The sequence below is a fragment of the Lepus europaeus genome, chromosome 6, assembly GCF_033115175.1.
Source record: "Lepus europaeus isolate LE1 chromosome 6, mLepTim1.pri, whole genome shotgun sequence".
NCBI lineage: Eukaryota > Metazoa > Chordata > Mammalia > Lagomorpha > Leporidae > Lepus > Lepus europaeus.
The window spans coordinates 83,382,704-83,403,489 of NC_084832.1; positions in this window are offsets into that span (position 1 = coordinate 83,382,704).

Here is a 20,786-nt window from a genome sequence, read left to right on the forward strand (position 1 = left end):
CATGTTTGTTTGCCGCAGTTCCTCTAGCTTCCTCCCTAGAAATTACGAATGTGTAGCACTGGAGTCTCCATGTAGAACCAATTTGTGTTTCCCAGCACAACATTAAATGTTCCCTGATAAAAAACATTCAAAACAATAAATTCCATTGATAATATCCAGAAAACACAGACCCAGAGGCATTCACAATATTTCGGATTGAGTTAGCCAAAACTCAACCGGATATTTCTGGTTTCATCCAGCCATATCCGGAAAAACTGGTGTGGAATTCGTAGGCAATGGACCGAGAAAATCCCAGTAAAAATGGTTTTGGAGAAAAGCAGTATTTTCGTTAGGCAAGTGCATAAAATGTCATCGATACAAACAGAAATATCATGTTTGTTTGTCGCAGTTCCTCTAGCTTTCTCCCTCGAAAATACGAATGCGTAGAGCTGATGTCTCCATGTGGAACGAATTAGTGTTTCCAAGCACAAAATTAAATGTTCCCTTATAAAAAACATTCAAAACCATAAAGTCTGAGGATAATATCAGGAAAACACAAACACAGAGGCTGTAGCAATATCTGGGATTGAGTTAGCCAAAACACAACCGGATATTTCTCCTTTCATCCAGTCATATCCAGACAAAGTGGTGTGGAATTCGTAGGCAATGGACCGAGAAAATCCCAGTAAAAATGGTTTTGGAGAAAAGCAAATTCTTTTTGTTAGGCAAGTGCATAAAATGTCATCCATACAAACAGAAATACCAGGTTTGTTTGTCGCAGTTCCTCCAGCTCTCTCCCTAGAAAATACGAATGTGTAGAGCTGGTGTCCCCATGATGAACAAACTAGTGTTTCAACGGTACAAAATTAAATGTTCCCTGATAAAAACATTCAAAACAATAAAGTCCATCGATAATATGCAGAAAACACACACACAGAGGCTGTAGCAATATTTCGGATTGAGTTAGCCAAAGCACAACCAGATATTTCTGGTTTCATCCAGTCATATCCGGATAAAATGGTGTGGAATTCTTAAGCAATGGACTGAAAAAATCAGAGTAAAAATGGTTTTGGAGAAAAGCAAAGTCTTTTCGTTAGGCGAGTGCATAAAATGTCATCCATACAAACAGAAATATTATGTTTGTTTGCCGGAGTTCCTCTAGCTTCCTCCCTAGAAATTACGAATGTGTAGCACTGGAGTCTCCATGTAGAACCAATTGGTGTTTCCCAGCACAACATTAAATATTCCCTGATAAAAACCATTCAAAACAATAAATTCCATTGATAATATCCAGAAAACACAAACACAGAGTCATTCCCAATATTTCGGATTGAGTTAGCCAAAACTCAACCGGATATATCTGGTTTCATCCAGCCATATCCGGAAAAACTGGTGTGGAATTCGTAGGCAATGGACCGAGAAAATCCCAGTAAAAATGGTTTTGGAGAAAAGCAAATTCTTTTCGTTAGGCAAGTGCATAAAATGTCATCGATACAAACAGAAATATCATGTTTGTTTGTCGCAGTTCCTCTAGCTTTCTCCCTCGAAAATACGAATGTGTAGAGCTGGTGTCCCCATGATAAACAAACTAGTGTTTCAATGGTACAAAATTAAATGTTCCCTGATAAAAACATTCAAATCTATAAACTCCATCGATAATATGCAGAAAACACACACACAGAGGCTGTAGCAATATTTCGGATTGAGTTAGCCAAAGCACAACCGGATATTTCTGGTTTCATGCAGTCATATCCTGACAAAATGGTGTGGAATTCTTACGCAATGGACGGAGAAAATCAGAGTAAAAATGGTTTTGGAGAAAAGCAAAGTCTTTTCATTAGGCAAGTGCATAAAATGTCATCGATACAAACAGAAATATCATGTTTGTTTGCCGCAGTTCCTCTAGCTTCCTCCCTAGAAATTACGAATGTGTAGCACTGGAGTCTCCATGTAGAACCAATTTGTGTTTCCCAGCACAACATTAAATGTTCCCTGATAAAAAACATTCAAAACAATAAATTACATTGATAATATCCAGAAAACACAAACACAGAGGCATTCACAATATTTCGGATTGAGTTAGCCAAAACTCAACCGGATATTTCTGGTTTCATCCAGCCATATCCGGAAAAACTGGTGTGGAATTCGTAGGCAATGGACCGAGAAAATCCCAGTAAAAATGGTTTTGGAGAAAAGCAGTCTTTTCGTTAGGCAAGTGCATAAAATGTCATCGATACAAACAGAAATATCATGTTTGTTTGTCGCAGTTCCTCTAGCTTTCTCCCTCGAAAATACGAATGCGTAGAGCTGATGTCTCCATGTGGAACCAATTAGTGTTTCCAAGCACAAAATTAAATGTTCCCTTATAAAAAACATTCAAAACCATAAAGTCTGAGGATAATATCAGGAAAACACAAACACAGAGGCTGTAGCAATATCTGGGATTGAGTTAGCCAAAACACAACCGGATATTTCTCCTTTCATCCAGTCATATCCGGACAAAGTGGTGTGGAATTCGTAGGCAATGGACCGAGAAAATCCCAGTAAAAATGGTTTTGGAGAAAAGCAAATTCTTTTTGTTAGGCAAGTGCATAAAATGTCATCGATACAAACAGAAATATCAGGTTTGTTTGTCGCAGTTCCTTCAGCTCTCTCCCTAGAAAATACGAATGTGTAGAGCTGGTGTCCCCATGATGAACAAACTAGTGTTTCAACGGTACAAAATTAAATGTTCCCTGATAAAAACATTCAAAACAATAAAGTCCATCGATAATATCCAGAAAACACACACACAGAGGCTGTAGCAATATTTCGGATTGAGTTAGCCAAAGCACAACCGGATATTTCTGGTTTCCTCCAGTCATATCCAGACAAAATGGTGTGGAATTCGTAGGCAATGGACTACGAAAATCAGAGTAAAAATGGTTTTGGAGAAAAGCAAAGTCTTTTCGTTAGGCAAGTGCATAAAATGTCATCCATACAAACAGAAATATTATGTTTGTTTGCCGGAGTTCCTCTAGCTTCCTCCCTAGAAATTACGAATGTGTAGCACTGGAGTCTCCATGTAGAACCAATTTGTGTTTCCCAGCACAACATTAAATGTTCCCTGATAAAAAACATTCAAAACAATAAATTCCATTGATAATATCCAGAAAACACATACCCAGAGGCATTCACAATATTTCGGATTGAGTTAGCCAAAACTCAACCGGATATTTCTGGTTTCATCCAGCCATATCCGGAAAAACTGGTGTGGAATTCGTAGGCAATGGACCGAGAAAATCCCAGTAAAAATGGTTTTGGAGAAAAGCAAAGTCTTTTCGTTAGGCAAGTGCATAAAATGTCATCGATACAAACAGAAATATCATGTTTGTTTGTCGCAGTTCCTCTAGCTTTCTCCCCCGAAAATACAAATGCGTAGAGCTGATGTCTCCATGTGGAACCAATTAGTGTTTCCAAGCACAAAATTAAATGTTCCCTGATAAAAAACATTCAAAACCATAAAGTCTGAGGATAATATCAGGAAAACACAAACACAGAGGCTGTAGCAATATCTGGGATTGAGTTAGCCAAAACACAACCGGATATTTCTCCTTTCATCCAGTCATATCCGGACAAAGTGGTGTGGAATTCGTAGGCAATGGACCGAGAAAATCCCAGTAAAAATGGTTTTGGAGAAAAGCAAATTCTTTTCGTTAGGCAAGTGCATAAAATGTCATCGATACCAAAAGAAATATCAGTTTTGTTTGTCGCAGTTCCACCAGCTCTCTCCCTAGAAAATACGAATGTGTAGAGCTGGTGTCCCCATGATGAACAAACTAGTGTTTCAACGGTACAAAATTAAATGTTCCCTGATAAAAACATTCAAAACAATAAAGTCCATCGATAATATGCAGAAAACACACACACAGAGGCTTTCACAATATTTGGGATTGAGTTAGCCAAAGCACAACCAGATATTTCTGGTTTCATCCAGTCATATCCGGATAAAATGGTGTGGAATTCTTAAGCAATGGACTGAAAAAATCAGAGTAAAAATGGTTTTGGAGAAAAGCAAAGTCTTTTCGTTAGGCAAGTGCATAAAATGTCATCCATACAAACAGAAATATTATGTTTGTTTGCCGGAGTTCCTCTAGCTTCCTCCCTAGAAATTACGAATGTGTAGCACTGGAGTCTCCATGTAGAACCAATTTGTGTTTCCCAGCACAACATTAAATATTCCCTGATAAAAAACATTCAAAATAATAAATTCCATTGATAATATCCAGAAAACACAAACACAGAGGCATTCACAATATTTCGGATTGAGTTAGCCAAAACTCAACCGGATATTTCTGGTTTCATCCAGCCATATCCGGAAAAACTGGTGTGGAATTCGTAGGCAATGGACCGAGAAAATCCCAGTAAAAATGGTTTTGGAGACAAGCAAAGTCTTTTCGTTAGGCAAGTGCATAAAATGTCATCTATACAAACAGAAATATCATGTTTGTTTGTCGCAGTTCCTCTAGCTTTCTCCCTCGAAAATACAAATGCGTAGAGCTGATGTCTCCATGTGGAACCAATTAGTGTTTCCAAGCACAAAATTAAATGTTCCCTGATAAAAAACATTCAAAACCATAAAGTCTGAGGATAATATCAGGAAAACACAAACACAGAGGCTGTAGCAATATCTGGGATTGAGTTAGCCAAAACACAACCGGATATTTCTCCTTTCATCCAGTCATATCCGGACAAAGTGGTGTGGAATTCGTAGGCAATGGGCCGAGAAAATCCCAGTAAAAATGGTTTTGGAGAAAAGCAAATTCTTTTCGTTAGGCAAGTGCATAAAATGTCATCGATACAAACAGAAATATCAGGTTTGTTTGTCGCAGTTCCTCCAGCTCTCTCCCTAGAAAATACGAATGTGTAGAGCTGGTGTCCCCATGATGAACAAACTAGTGTTTCAACGGTACAAAATTAATTGTTCCCTGATAAAAACATTCAAAACAATAAAGTCCATCGATAATATGCCGAAAACACACACACAGAGGCTGTAGCAATATTTCGGATTGAGTTAGCCAAAGCACAACCGGATATTTCTGGTTTCCTCCAGTCATATCCAGACAAAATGGTGTGGAATTCGTAGGCAATGGACTGCGAAAATCAGAGTAAAAATGGTTTTGGAGAAAAGCAAAGTCTTTTCGTTAGGCAAGTGCATAAAATGTCATCCATACAAACAGAAATATTATGTTTGTTTGCCGGAGTTCCTCTAGCTTCCTCCCTAGAAATTACGAATGTGTAGCACTGGAGTCTCCATGTAGAACCAATTTGTGTTTCCCAGCACAACATTAAATATTCCCTGATAAAAAACATTCAAAACAATAAATTCCATTGATAATATCCAGAAAACACAAACACAGAGTCATTCCCAATATTTCGGATTGAGTTAGCCAAAACTCAACCGGATATATCTGGTTTCATCCAGCCATATCCGGAAAAACTGGTGTGGAATTCGTAGGCAATGGACCGAGAAAATCCCAGTAAAAATGGTTTTGGAGAAAAGCAAATTCTTTTCGTTAGGCAAGTGCATAAAATGTCATCGATACAAACAGAAATATCATGTTTGTTTGTCGCAGTTCCTCTAGCTTTCTCCCTCGAAAATACGAATGTGTAGAGCTGGTGTCCCCATGATAAACAAACTAGTGTTTCAACGGTACAAAATTAAATGTTCCCTGATAAAAACATTCAAATCTATAAACTCCATCGATAATATGCAGAAAACACACACACAGAGGCTGTAGCAATATTTCGGATTGAGTTAGCCAAAGCACAACCGGATATTTCTGGTTTCATGCAGTCATATCCTGACAAAATGGTGTGGAATTCTTACGCAATGGACGGAGAAAATCAGAGTAAAAATGGTTTTGGAGAAAAGCAAAGTCTTTTCATTAGGCAAGTGCATAAAATGTCATCGATACAAACAGAAATATCATGTTTGTTTGCCGCAGTTCCTCTAGCTTCCTCCCTAGAAATTACGAATGTGTAGCACTGGAGTCTCCATGTAGAACCAATTTGTGTTTCCCAGCACAACATTAAATGTTCCCTGATAAAAAACATTCAAAACAATAAATTACATTGATAATATCCAGAAAACACAAACACAGAGGCATTCACAATATTTCGGATTGAGTTAGCCAAAACTCAACCGGATATTTCTGGTTTCATCCAGCCATATCCGGAAAAACTGGTGTGGAATTCGTAGGCAATGGACCGAGAAAATCCCAGTAAAAATGGTTTTGGAGAAAAGCAGTCTTTTCGTTAGGCAAGTGCATAAAATGTCATCGATACAAACAGAAATATCATGTTTGTTTGTCGCAGTTCCTCTAGCTTTCTCCCTCGAAAATACGAATGCGTAGAGCTGATGTCTCCATGTGGAACCAATTAGTGTTTCCAAGCACAAAATTAAATGTTCCCTTATAAAAAACATTCAAAACCATAAAGTCTGAGGATAATATCAGGAAAACACAAACACAGAGGCTGTAGCAATATCTGGGATTGAGTTAGCCAAAACACAACCGCATATTTCTCCTTTCATCCAGTCATATCCGGACAAAGTGGTGTGGAATTCGTAGGCAATGGACCGAGAAAATCCCAGTAAAAATGGTTTTGGAGAAAAGCAAATTCTTTTTGTTAGGCAAGTGCATAAAATGTCATCGATACAAACAGAAATATCAGGTTTGTTTGTCGCAGTTCCTCCAGCTCTCTCCCTAGAAAATACGAATGTGTAGAGCTGGTGTCCCCATGATGAACAAACTAGTGTTTCAACGGTACAAAATTAAATGTTCCCTGATAAAAACATTCAAAACAATAAAGTCCATCGATAATATGCAGAAAACACACACACAGAGGCTTTCACAATATTTGGGATTGAGTTAGCCAAAGCACAACCAGATATTTCTGGTTTCATCCAGTCATATCCGGATAAAATGGTGTGGAATTCTTAAGCAATGGACTGAAAAAATCAGAGTAAAAATGGTTTTGGAGAAAAGCAAAGTCTTTTCGTTAGGCAAGTGCATAAAATGTCATCCATACAAACAGAAATATTATGTTTGTTTGCCGGAGTTCCTCTAGCTTCCTCCCTAGAAATTACGAATGTGTAGCACTGGAGTCTCCATGTAGAACCAATTTGTGTTTCCCAGCACAACATTAAATGTTCCCTGATAAAAAACATTCAAAAGAATAAATTCCATTGATAATATCCAGAAAACACAGACCCAGAGGCATTCCCAATATTTCGGATTGAGTTAGCCAAAACTCAACCGGATATTTCTGGTTTCATCCAGCCATATCCGGAAAAACTGGTGTGGAATTCGTAGGCAATGGACCGAGAAAATCCCAGTAAAAATGGTTTTGGAGAAAAGCAAATTCTTTTCGTTAGACAAGTGCATAAAATGTCATCGATACAAACAGAAATATCATGTTTGTTTGTCACAGTTCCTCTAGCTTTCTCCCTCGAAAATACGAATGTGTAGAGCTGGTGTCCCCATGATAAACAAACTAGTGTTTCAACGGTACAAAATTAAATGTTCCCTGATAAAAACTTTCAAATCTATAAACTCCATCGATAATATGCAGAAAACACACACACAGAGGCTGTAGCAATATTTCGGATTGAGTTAGCCAAAGCACAACCGGATATTTCTGGTTTCATGCAGTCATATCCTGACAAAATGGTGTGGAATTCTTACGCAATGGACTGAGAAAATCAGAGTCAAAATGGTTTTGGAGAAAAGCAAAGTCTTTTCGTTAGGCAAGTGCATAAAATGTCATCGATACAAACAGAAATATCATGTTTGTTTGCCGCAGTTCCTCTAGCTTTCTCCCTCGAAAATACAAATGCGTAGAGCTGATGTCTCCATGTGGAACCAATTAGTGTTTCCAAGCACAAAATTAAATGTTCCCTGATAAAAAACATTCAAAACCATAAAGTCTGAGGCTAATATCAGGAAAACACAAACACAGAGGCTGTAGCAATATCTGGGATTGAGTTAGCCAAAACACAACCGCATATTTCTCCTTTCATCCAGTCATATCCGGACAAAGTTGTGTGGAATTCGTAGGCAATGGACCGAGAAAATCCCAGTAAAAATGGTTTTGGAGAAAAGCAAAGTCTTTTCGTTAGGCAATTGCATAAAATGTCATCGATACAAAAAGAAATATCAGGTTTGTTTGTCGCAGTTCCACCAGCTCTCTCCCTAGAAAATACGAATGTGTAGAGCTGGTGTCCCCATGATGAACAAACTAGTGTTTCAACGGTACAAAATTAAATGTTCCCTGATAAAAACATTCAAAACAATAAAGTACATCGATAATATGCAGAAAACACACACACAGAGGCTTTCACAATATTTCGGATTGAGTTAGCCAAAGCACAACCAGATATTTCTGGTTTCATCCAGTCATATCCGGATAAAATGGTGTGGAATTCTTAAGCAATGGACTGAAAAAATCAGAGTAAAAATGGTTTTGGAGAAAAGCAAAGTCTTTTCGTTAGGCAAGTGCATAAAATGTCATCCATACAAACAGAAATATTATGTTTGTTTGCCGGAGTTCCTCTAGCTTCCTCCCTAGAAATTACGAATGTGTAGAGCTGGTGTCCCCATGATAAACAAACTAGTGTTTCAACGGTACAAAATTAAATGTTCCCTGATAAAAACATTCAAAACAATAAAGTCCATCGATAATATCCAGAAAACACACACACAGAGGCTGTAGCAATATTTCGGATTGAGTTAGCCAAAGCACAACCGGATATTTCTGGTTTCCTCCAGTCATATCCAGACAAAATGGTGTGGAATTCATAGGCAATGTACTGCGAAAATCAGAGTAAAAATGGTTTTGGAGAAAAGCAAAGTCTTTTCGTTAGGCAAGTGCATAAAATGTCATCCATACAAACAGAAATATTATGTTTGTTTGCCGGAGTTCCTCTAGCTTCCTCCCTAGAAATTACGAATGTGTAGCACTGGAGTCTCCATGTAGAACCAATTTGTGTTTCCCAGCACAACATTAAATGTTCCCTGATAAAAAACATTCAAAACAATAAATTCCATTGATAATATCCAGAAAACACAGACCCAGAGGCATTCACAATATTTCGGATTGAGTTAGCCAAAACTCAACCGGATATTTCTGGTTTCATCCAGCCATATCCGGAAAAACTGGTGTGGAATTCGTAGGCAATGGACCGAGAAAATCCCAGTAAAAATGGTTTTGGAGAAAAGCAAAGTCTTTTCGTTAGGCAAGTGCATAAAATGTCATTGATACAAACAGAAATATCATGTTTGTTTGCCGCAGTTCCTCTAGCTTTCTCCCTCGAAAATACAAATGCGTAGAGCTGATGTCTCCAAGTTGAACCAATTAGTGTTTTCAAGCACAAAATTAAATGTTCCCTCATAAAAAACATTCAAAACCATAAAGTCTGAGGATAATATCAGGAAAACACAAACACAGAGGCTGTAGCAATATCTGGGATTGATTTAGCCAAAACACAACCGCATATTTCTCCTTTCATCCAGTCATATCCGGAAAAAGTGGTGTGGAATTCGTAGGCAATGGACCGAGAAAATCCCAGTAAAAATGGTTTTGGAGAAAAGCAAAGTCTTTTCGTTAGGCAAGTGCATAAAATGTCATCCATACAAAAAGAAATATCAGGTTTGTTTGTCGCAGTTCCTCCAGCTCTCTCCCTAGAAAATAGGAATGTGTAGAGCTGGTGTCCCCATGATGAACAAACTAGTGTTTCAACGGTACAAAATTAAATGTTCCCTGATAAAAACATTCAAAACAATAAAGTCCATCGATAATATGCAGAAAACACACACACAGAGGCTTTCACAATATTTCGGATTGAGTTAGCCAAAGCACAACCAGATATTTCTGGTTTCATCCAGTCATATCCGGATAAAATGGTGTGGAATTCTTAAGCAATGGACTGAAAAAATCAGAGTAAAAATGGTTTTGGAGAAAAGCAAAGTCTTTTCGTTAGGCAAGTGCATAAAATGTCATCCATACAAACAGAAATATTATGTTTGTTTGCCGGAGTTCCTCTAGCTTCCTCCCTAGAAATTACGAATGTGTAGAGCTGGTGTCCCCATGATAAACAAACTAGTGTTTCAACGGTACAAAATTAAATGTTCCCTGATAAAAACATTCAAAACAATAAAGTCCATCGATAATATCCAGAAAACACACACACAGAGGCTTTCACAATATTTCGGATTGAGTTAGCCAAAGCACAACCGGATATTTCTGGTTTCCTCCAGTCATATCCAGACAAAATGGTGTGGAATTCATAGGCAATGGACTGCGAAAATCAGAGTAAAAATGGTTTTGGAGAAAAGCAAAGTCTTTTCGTTAGGCAAGTGCATAAAATGTCATCCATACAAACAGAAATATTATGTTTGTTTGCCGGAGTTCCTCTAGCTTCCTCCCTAGAAATTACGAATGTGTAGCACTGGAGTCTCCATGTAGAACCAATTTGTGTTTCCCAGCACAACATTAAATGTTCCCTGATAAAAAACATTCAAAAGAATAAATTCCATTGATAATATCCAGAAAACACAGACCCAGAGGCATTCCCAATATTTCGGATTGAGTTAGCCAAAACTCAACCGGATATTTCTGGTTTCATCCAGCCATATCCGGAAAAACTGGTGTGGAATTCGTAGGCAATGGACCGAGAAAATCCCAGTAAAAATGGTTTTGGAGAAAAGCAAAGTCTTTTCGTTAGGCAAGTGCATAAAATGTCATCGATACAAACAGAAATATCATGTTTGTTTGTCGCAGTTCCTCTAGCTTTCTCCCTCGAAAATACAAATGCGTAGAGCTGATGTCTCCATGTGGAACCAATTAGTGTTTCCAAGCACAAAATTAAATGTTCCCTGATAAAAAACATTCAAAACCATAAAGTCTGAGGATAATATCAGGAAAACACAAACACAGAGGCTGTAGCAATATCTGGGATTGAGTTAGCCAAAACACAACCGCATATTTCTCCTTTCATCCAGTCATATCCGGACAAAGTGGTGTGGAATTCGTAGGCAATGGACCGAGAAAATCCCAGTAAAAATGGTTTTGGAGAAAAGCAAATTCTTTTCGTTAGGCAAGTGCATAAAATGTCATCGATACCAAAAGAAATATCAGGTTTGTTTGTCGCAGTTCCACCAGCTCTCTCCCTAGAAAATACGAATGTGTAGAGCTGGTGTCCCCATGATGAACAAACTAGTGTTTCAACGGTACAAAATTAAATGTTCCCTGATAAAAACATTCAAAACAATAAACTCCATCGATAATATGCAGAAAACACACACACAGAGGCTTTCACAATATTTCGGATTGAGTTAGCCAAAGCACAATCAGATATTTCTGGTTTCATCCAGTCATATCCGGATAAAATGGTGTGGAATTCTTAAGCAATGGACTGAAAAAATCAGAGTAAAAATGGTTTTGGAGAAAAGCAAAGTCTTTTCGTTAGGCAAGTGCATAAAATGTCATCCATACAAACAGAAATATTATGTTTGTTTGCCGGAGTTCCTCTAGCTTCCTCCCTAGAAATTACGAATGTGTAGAGCTGGTGTCCCCATGATGAACAAACTAGTGTTTCAACGGTACAAAATTAAATGTTCCCTGATAAAAACATTCAAAACAATAAAGTCCATCGATAATATGCCGAAAACACACACACAGAGGCTGTAGCAATATTTCGGATTGAGTTAGCCAAAGCACAACCGGATATTTCTGGTTTCCTCCAGTCATATCCAGACAAAATGGTGTGGAATTCGTAGGCAATGGACTGCGAAAATCAGAGTAAAAATGGTTTTGGAGAAAAGCAAAGTCTTTTCGTTAGGCAAGTGCATAAAATGTCATCGATACAAACAGAAATATCATGTTTGTTTGCCACAGTTCCTCTAGATTCCTCCCTAGAAATTACGAATGTGTAGCACTGGAGTCTCCATGTAGAACCAATTTGTGTTTCCCAGCACAACATTAAATGTTCCCTGATAAAAAACATTCAAAACAATAAATTCCATTGATAATATCCAGAAAACACAAACACAGAGGCATTCACAATATTTCGGATTGAGTTAGCCAAAACTCAACCGGATATTTCTGGTTTCATCCAGCCATATCCGGAAAAACTGGTGTGGAATTCGTAGGCAATGGACCGAGAAAATCCCAGTAAAAATGGTTTTGGAGAAAAGCAAAGTCTTTTCGTTAGGCAAGTGCATAAAATGTCATCGATACAAACAGAAATATCAGGTTTGTTTGTCGCAGTTCCTCTAGCTTTCTCCCTCGAAAATACGAATGCGTAGAGCTGATGTCTCCATGTGGAACCAACTAGTGTTTCCAAGCACAAAATTAAATGTTCCCTGATAAAAAACATTCAAAACCATAAAGTCTGAGGATAATATCAGGAAAACACAAACACAGAGGCTGTAGCAATATCTGGGATTGAGTTAGCCAAAACACAACCGGATATTTCTCCTTTCATCCAGTCATATCCGGACAAAGTGGTGTGGAATTCATAGGCAATGGACCGAGAAAATCCCAGTAAAAATGGTTTTGGAGAAAAGCAAAGTCTTTTCGTTAGGCAAGTGCATAAAATGTCATCGATACAAAAAGAAATATCAGGTTTGTTTGTCGCAGTTCCTCCAGCTCTCTCCCTAGAAAATAAGAATGTGTAGAGCTGGTGTCCCCATGATGAACAAACTAGTGTTTCAACGGTAGAAAATTAAATGTTCCCTGATAAAAACATTCAAAACAATAAAGTCCATCGATAGTATGCAGAAAACACACACACAGAGGCTGTAGCAATATCTGGGATTGAGTTAGCCAAAGCACAACCGGATATTTCTGGTTTCATCCAGTCATATCCGGATAAAATGGTGTGGAATTCTTAAGCAATGGACTGAAAAAATCTGAGTAAAAATGGTTTTGGAGAAAAGCAAAGTCTTTTCGTTAGGCAAGTGCATAAAATGTCATCCATACAAACAGAAATATTGTGTTTGTTTGCCGCAGTTCCTCTTGCTTTCTCCCTAGAAAATACGAATGCGTAGAGCTGATGTCTCCAAGTTGAACCAATTAGTGTTTTCAAGCACAAAATTAAATGTTCCCTGATAAAAAACATTAAAAACCATAAAGTCTGAGGATAATATCAGGAAAACACAAACACAGAGGCTGTAGCAATATCTAGGATTGAGTTAGCCAAAACACAACCGGATATTTCTCCTTTCATCCAGTCATATCCGGACAAAGTGGTGTGGAATTCGTAGGCAATGGACCGAGAAAATCCCAGTAAAAATGGTTTTGGAGAAAAGCAAATTCTTTTCGTTAGGCAAGTGCATAAAATGTCATCGATACCAAAAGAAATATCAGGTTTGTTTGTCGCAGTTCCTCCAGCTCTCTCCCTAGAAAATACGAATGTGTAGAGCTGGTGTCCCCATGATGAACAAACTAGTGTTTCAACGGTACAAAATTAAATGTTCCCTGATAAAAACATTCAAAACAATAAAGTACATCGATAAAATGCAGAAAACACACACACAGAGGCTTTCACAATATTTCGGATTGAGTTAGCCAAAGCACCACCGGATATTTCTGGTTTCATGCAGTCATATCCTGACAAAATGGTGTGGAATACTTATGCAATGGACTGAGAAAATCAGAGTCAAAATGGTTTTGGAGAAAAGCAAAGTCTTTTCGTTAGGCGAGTGCATAAAATGTCATCGATACAAACAGAAATATCATGTTTGTTTGCCGCAGTTCCTCTAGCTTGCTCCCTAGAAATTACGAATGTGTAGCACTGGAGTCTCCATGTAGAACCAATTTGTGTTTCCCAGCACAACATTAAATGTTCCCTGATAAAAAACATTGAAAACAATAAATTCCATTGATAATATCCAGAAAAAACACACAGAGGCATTCACAATATTTCGGATTGAGTTAGCCAAAACTCAACCGGATATTTCTGGTTTCATCCAGCCATATCCGGAAAAACTGGTGTGGAATTCGTAGGCAATGGACCGAGAAAATCCCAGTAAAAATGGTTTTGGAGAAAAGCAAAGTCTTTTCGTTAGGCAAGTGCATAAAATGTCATCGATACAAACAGAAATATCATGTTTGTTTGTCGCAGTTCCTCTAGCTTTCTCCCTCGAAAATACAAATGCGTAGAGCTGATGTCTCCATGTGGAACCAATTAGTGTTTCCAAGCACAAAATTAAATGTTCCCTGATAAAAAACATTCAAAACCATAAAGTCTGAGGATAATATCAGGAAAACACAAACACAGAGGCTGTAGCAATATCTGGGATTGAGTTAGCCAAAACACAACCGCATATTTCTCCTTTCATCCAGTCATATCCGGACAAAGTGGTGTGGAATTCGTAGGCAATGGACCGAGAAAATCCCAGTAAAAATGGTTTTGGAGAAAAGCAAATTCTTTTCGTTAGGCAAGTGCATAAAATGTCATCGATACCAAAAGAAATATCAGGTTTGTTTGTCGCAGTTCCACCAGCTCTCTCCCTAGAAAATACGAATGCGTAGAGCTGGTGTCCCCATGATGAACAAACTAGTGTTTCAACGGTACAAAATTAAATGTTCCCTGATAAAAACATTCAAAACAATAAACTCCATCGATAATATGCAGAAAACACACACACAGAGGCTTTCACAATATTTCGGATTGAGTTAGCCAAAGCACAATCAGATATTTCTGGTTTCATTCAGTCATATCCGGATAAAATGGTGTGGAATTCTTAAGCAATGGACTGAAAAAATCAGAGTAAAAATGGTTTTGGAGAAAAGCAAAGTCTTTTCGTTAGGCAAGTGCATAAAATGTCATCCATACAAACAGAAATATTATGTTTGTTTGCCGGAGTTCCTCTAGCTTCCTCCCTAGAAATTACGAATGTGTAGAGCTGGTGTCCCCATGATGAACAAACTAGTGTTTCAACGGTACAAAATTAAATGTTCCCTGATAAAAACATTCAAAACAATAAAGTCCATCGATAATATGCCGAAAACACACACACAGAGGCTGTAGCAATATTTCGGATTGAGTTAGCCAAAGCACAACCGGATATTTCTGGTTTCCTCCAGTCATATCCAGACAAAATGGTGTGGAATTCGTAGGCAATGTGCTGCGAAAATCAGAGTAAAAATGGTTTTGGAGAAAAGCAAAGTCTTTTCGTTAGGCAAGTGCATAAAACGTCATCGATACAAACAGAAATATCATGTTTGTTTGTCGCAGTTCCTCCAGCTCTCTCCCTAGAAAATATGAATGCGTAGAACTGATGTCTCCATGTGGAACCAGTTAGTGTTTCCAAGCACAAAATTAAATGTTCCCTGATAAAAAACATTCAAAACCATAAATTCCATTGATAATATCCAGAAAACACAAACACAGAGGCATTCACAATATTTCGGATTGAGTTAGCCAAAACTCAACCGGATATTTCTGGTTTCATCCAGCCATATCCGGAAAAACTGGTGTGGAATTCGTAGGCAATGGACCGAGAAAATCCCAGTAAAAATGGTTTTGGAGAAAAGCAAAGTCTTTTCGTTAGGCAAGTGCATAAAATGTCATCGATACAAACAGAAATATCATGTTTGTTTGTCGCAGTTCCTCTAGCTTTCTCCCTCGAAAATACGAATTCGTAGAGCTGATGTCTCCATGTGGAACCAATTAGTGTTTCCAAGCACAAAATTAAATGTTCCCTGATAAAAAACATTCAAAACCATAAACTCTGAGGATAATATCAGGAAAACGCAAACACAGAGGCTGTAGCAATATCTGGGATTGAGTTAGCCAAAACACAACCGCATATTTCTCCTTTCATCCAGTCATATCCGGACAAAGTTGTGTGGAATTCGTAGGCAATGGACCGAGAAAATCCCAGTAAAAATGGTTTTGGAGAAAAGCAAATTCTTTTCGTTAGGCAAGTGCATAAAATGTCATCGATACAAAAAGAAATATCAGGTTTGTTTGTCGCAGTTCCTCCAGCTCTCTCCCTAGAAAATCGAATGTGTAGAGCTGGTGTCCCCATGATGAACAAACTAGTGTTTCAACGGTACAAAATTAAATGTTCCCTGATAAAAACATTCAAAACAATAAAGTCCATCAATAATATGCAGAAAACACACACACAGAGGCTTTCACAATATTTCGGATTGAGTTAGCCAAAGCACCACCGGATATTTCTGGTTTCATGCAGTCATATCCTGACAAAATGGTGTGGAATACTTATGCAATGGACTGAGAAAATCAGAGTAAAAATGGTTTTGGAGAAAAGCAAAGTCTTTTCGTTAGGCGAGTGCATAAAATGTCATCCATACAAACAGAAATATTATCTTTGTTTCCCGGAGTTCCTCTAGCTTCCTCCCTAGAAATTACGAATGTGTAGCACTGGAGTCTCCATGTAAAACCAATTTCTGTTTCCCAGCACAACATTAAATGTTCCCTGATAAAAAAACATTGAAAACAATAAATTCCATTGATAATATCCAGAAAAAACACACACAGAGGCATTCACAATATTTCGGATTGAGTTAGCCAAAACTCAACCGGATATTTCTGGTTTCATCCAGCCATATCCGAAAAAACTGGTGTGGAATTCGTAGGCAATGGACCGAGAAAATCCCAGTAAAAATGGTTTTGGAGAAAAGCAAAGTCTTTTCGTTAGGCAAGTGCATAAAATGTCATCGATACAAACAGAAATATCATGTTTGTTTGCCGCAGTTCCTCTAGCTTCCTCCCTAGAAATTACGAATGTGTAGCACCGGAGTCTCCATGTAGAACCAATTTGTGTTTCCCAGCACAACATTAAATGTTCCCTGATAAAAACATTCAAAACAATAAAGTCCATCGATAAAATGCAGAAAACACACACACAGAGGCTTTCACAATATTTCGGATTGAGTTAGCCAAAGCACCACCGGATATTTCTGGTTTCATGCAGTCATATCCTGACAAAATGGTGTGGAATACTTATGCAATGGACTGAGAAAATCAGAGTAAAAATGGTTTTGGAGAAAAGCAAAGTCATTTCGTTAGGCGAGTGCATAAAATGTCATCCATACAAACAGAAATATCATGTTTGTTTGTCGCAGTTCCTCTAGCTTTCTCCCTCGAAAATACAAATGCGTAGAACTGATGTCTCCATGTGGAACCAATTAGTGTTTCCAAGCACAAAATTAAATGTTCCCTGATAAAAAACATTCAAAACCATAAAGTCTGAGGATAATATCAGGAAAACACAAACACAGAGGCTGTAGCAATATCTGGGATTGAGTTAGCCAAAACACAACCGGATATTTCTCCTTTCATCCAGTCATATCCGGACAAAGTGGTGTGGAATTCGTAGGCAATGGACCGAGAAAATCCCAGTAAAAATGGTTTTGGAGAAAAGCAAAGTCTTCTCGTTAGGCAAGTGCATAAAATGTCATCGATACCAAAAGAAATATCAGGTTTGTTTGTCGCAGTTCCACCAGCTCTCTCCCTAGAAAATACGAATGCGTAGAGCTGGTGTCCCCATGATGAACAAACTAGTGTTTCAACGGTACAAAATTAAATGTTCCCTGATAAAAACATTCAAAACAATAAACTCCATCGATAATATGCAGAAAACACACACACAGAGGCTTTCACAATATTTCGGATTGAGTTAGCCAAAGCACAATCAGATATTTCTGGTTTCATTCAGTCATATCCGGATAAAATGGTGTGGAATTCTTAAGCAATGGACTGAAAAAATCAGAGTAAAAATGGTTTTGGAGAAAAGCAAAGTCTTTTCGTTAGGCAAGTGCATAAAATGTCATCCATACAAACAGAAATATTATGTTTGTTTGCCGGAGTTCCTCTAGCTTCCTCCCTAGAAATTACGAATGTGTAGAGCTGGTGTCCCCATGATGAACAAACTAGTGTTTCAACGGTACAAAATTAAATGTTCCCTGATAAAAACATTCAAAACAATAAAGTCCATCGATAATATGCCGAAAACACACACACAGAGGCTGTAGCAATATTTCGGATTGAGTTAGCCAAAGCACAACCGGATATTTCTGGTTTCCTCCAGTCATATCCAGACAAAATGGTGTGGAATTCGTAGGCAATGTGCTGCGAAAATCAGAGTAAAAATGGTTTTGGAGAAAAGCAAAGTCTTTTCGTTAGGCAAGTGCATAAAACGTCATCGATACAAACAGAAATATCATGTTTGTTTGTCGCAGTTCCTCCAGCTCTCTCCCTAGAAAATATGAATGCGTAGAACTGATGTCTCCATGTGGAACCAGTTAGTGTTTCCAAGCACAAAATTAAATGTTCCCTGATAAAAAACATTCAAAACCATAAATTCCATTGATAATATCCAGAAAACACAAACACAGAGGCATTCACAATATTTCGGATTGAGTTAGCCAAAACTCAACCGGATATTTCTGGTTTCATCCAGCCATATCCGGAAAAACTGGTGTGGAATTCGTAGGCAATGGACCGAGAAAATCCCAGTAAAAATGGTTTTGGAGAAAAGCAAAGTCTTTTCGTTAGGCAAGTGCATAAAATGTCATCGATACAAACAGAAATATCATGTTTGTTTGTCGCAGTTCCTCTAGCTTTCTCCCTCGAAAATACGAATTCGTAGAGCTGATGTCTCCATGTGGAACCAATTAGTGTTTCCAAGCACAAAATTAAATGTTCCCTGATAAAAAACATTCAAAACCATAAACTCTGAGGATAATATCAGGAAAACGCAAACACAGAGGCTGTAGCAATATCTGGGATTGAGTTAGCCAAAACACAACCGCATATTTCTCCTTTCATCCAGTCATATCCGGACAAAGTTGTGTGGAATTCGTAGGCAATGGACCGAGAAAATCCCAGTAAAAATGGTTTTGGAGAAAAGCAAATTCTTTTCGTTAGGCAAGTGCATAAAATGTCATCGATACAAAAAGAAATATCAGGTTTGTTTGTCGCAGTTCCTCCAGCTCTCTCCCTAGAAAATCGAATGTGTAGAGCTGGTGTCCCCATGATGAACAAACTAGTGTTTCAACGGTACAAAATTAAATGTTCCCTGATAAAAACATTCAAAACAATAAAGTCCATCAATAATATGCAGAAAACACACACACAGAGGCTTTCACAATATTTCGGATTGAGTTAGCCAAAGCACCACCGGATATTTCTGGTTTCATGCAGTCATATCCTGACAAAATGGTGTGGAATACTTATGCAATGGACTGAGAAAATCAGAGTAAAAATGGTTTTGGAGAAAAGCAAAGTCTTTTCGTTAGGCGAGTGCATAAAATGTCATCCATACAAACAGAAATATTATCTTTGTTTCCCGGAGTTCCTCTAGCTTCCTCCCTAGAAATTACGAATGTGTAGCACTGGAGTCTCCATGTAAAACCAATTTCTGTTTCCCAGCACAACATTAAATGTTCCCTGATAAAAAAACATTGAAAACAATAAATTCCATTGATAATATCCAGAAAAAACACACACAGAGGCATTCACAATATTTCGGATTGAGTTAGCCAAAACTCAACCGGATATTTCTGGTTTCATCCAGCCATATCCGAAAAAACTGGTGTGGAATTCGTAGGCAATGGACCGAGAAAATCCCAGTAAAAATGGTTTTGGAGAAAAGCAAAGTCTTTTCGTTAGGCAAGTGCATAAAATGTCATCGATACAAACAGAAATATCATGTTTGTTTGCCGCAGTTCCTCTAGCTTCCTCCCTAGAAATTACGAATGTGTAGCACCGGAGTCTCCATGTAGAACCAATTTGTGTTTCCCAGCACAACATTAAATGTTCCCTGATAAAAACATTCAAAACAATAAAGTCCATCGATAAAATGCAGAAAACACACACACAGAGGCTTTCACAATATTTCGGATTGAGTTAGCCAAAGCACCACCGGATATTTCTGGTTTCATGCAGTCATATCCTGACAAAATGGTGTGGAATACTTATGCAATGGACTGAGAAAATCAGAGTAAAAATGGTTTTGGAGAAAAGCAAAGTCATTTCGTTAGGCGAGTGCATAAAATGTCATCCATACAAACAGAAATATCATGTTTGTTTGTCGCAGTTCCTCTAGCTTTCTCCCTCGAAAATACAAATGCGTAGAACTGATGTCTCCATGTGGAACCAATTAGTGTTTCCAAGCACAAAATTAAATGTTCCCTGATAAAAAACATTCAAAACCATAAAGTCTGAGGATAATATCAGGAAAACACAAACACAGAGGCTGTAGCAATATCTGGGATTGAGTTAGCCAAAACACAACCGGATATTTCTCCTTTCATCCAGTCATATCCGGACAAAGTGGTGTGGAATTCGTAGGCAATGGACCGAGAAAATCCCAGTAAAAATGGTTTTGGAGAAAAGCAAAGTCTTCTCGTTAGGCAAGTGCATAAAATGTCATCAATACAAAAAGAAATATCAGGTTTGTTTGTCGCAGTTCCTTCAGCTCTCTCCCTAGAAAATACGAATGTGTAGAGCTGGTGTCCCCATGATGAACAAACTAGTGTTTCAACGGTACAAAATTAAATGTTCCCTGATAAAAACATTCAAAACAATAAAGTCCATCGTTAGTATGCAGAAAACACACACACAGAGGCTGTAGCAATATTTCGGATTGAGTTAGCCAAAGCACAACCGGATATTTCTGGTTTCATCCAGTCATATCCGGATAAAATGGTGTGGAATTCTTAAGCAATGGACTGAAAAAATCAGAGTAAAAATGGTTTTGCAGAAAAGCAAAGTCTTTTCGTTAGGC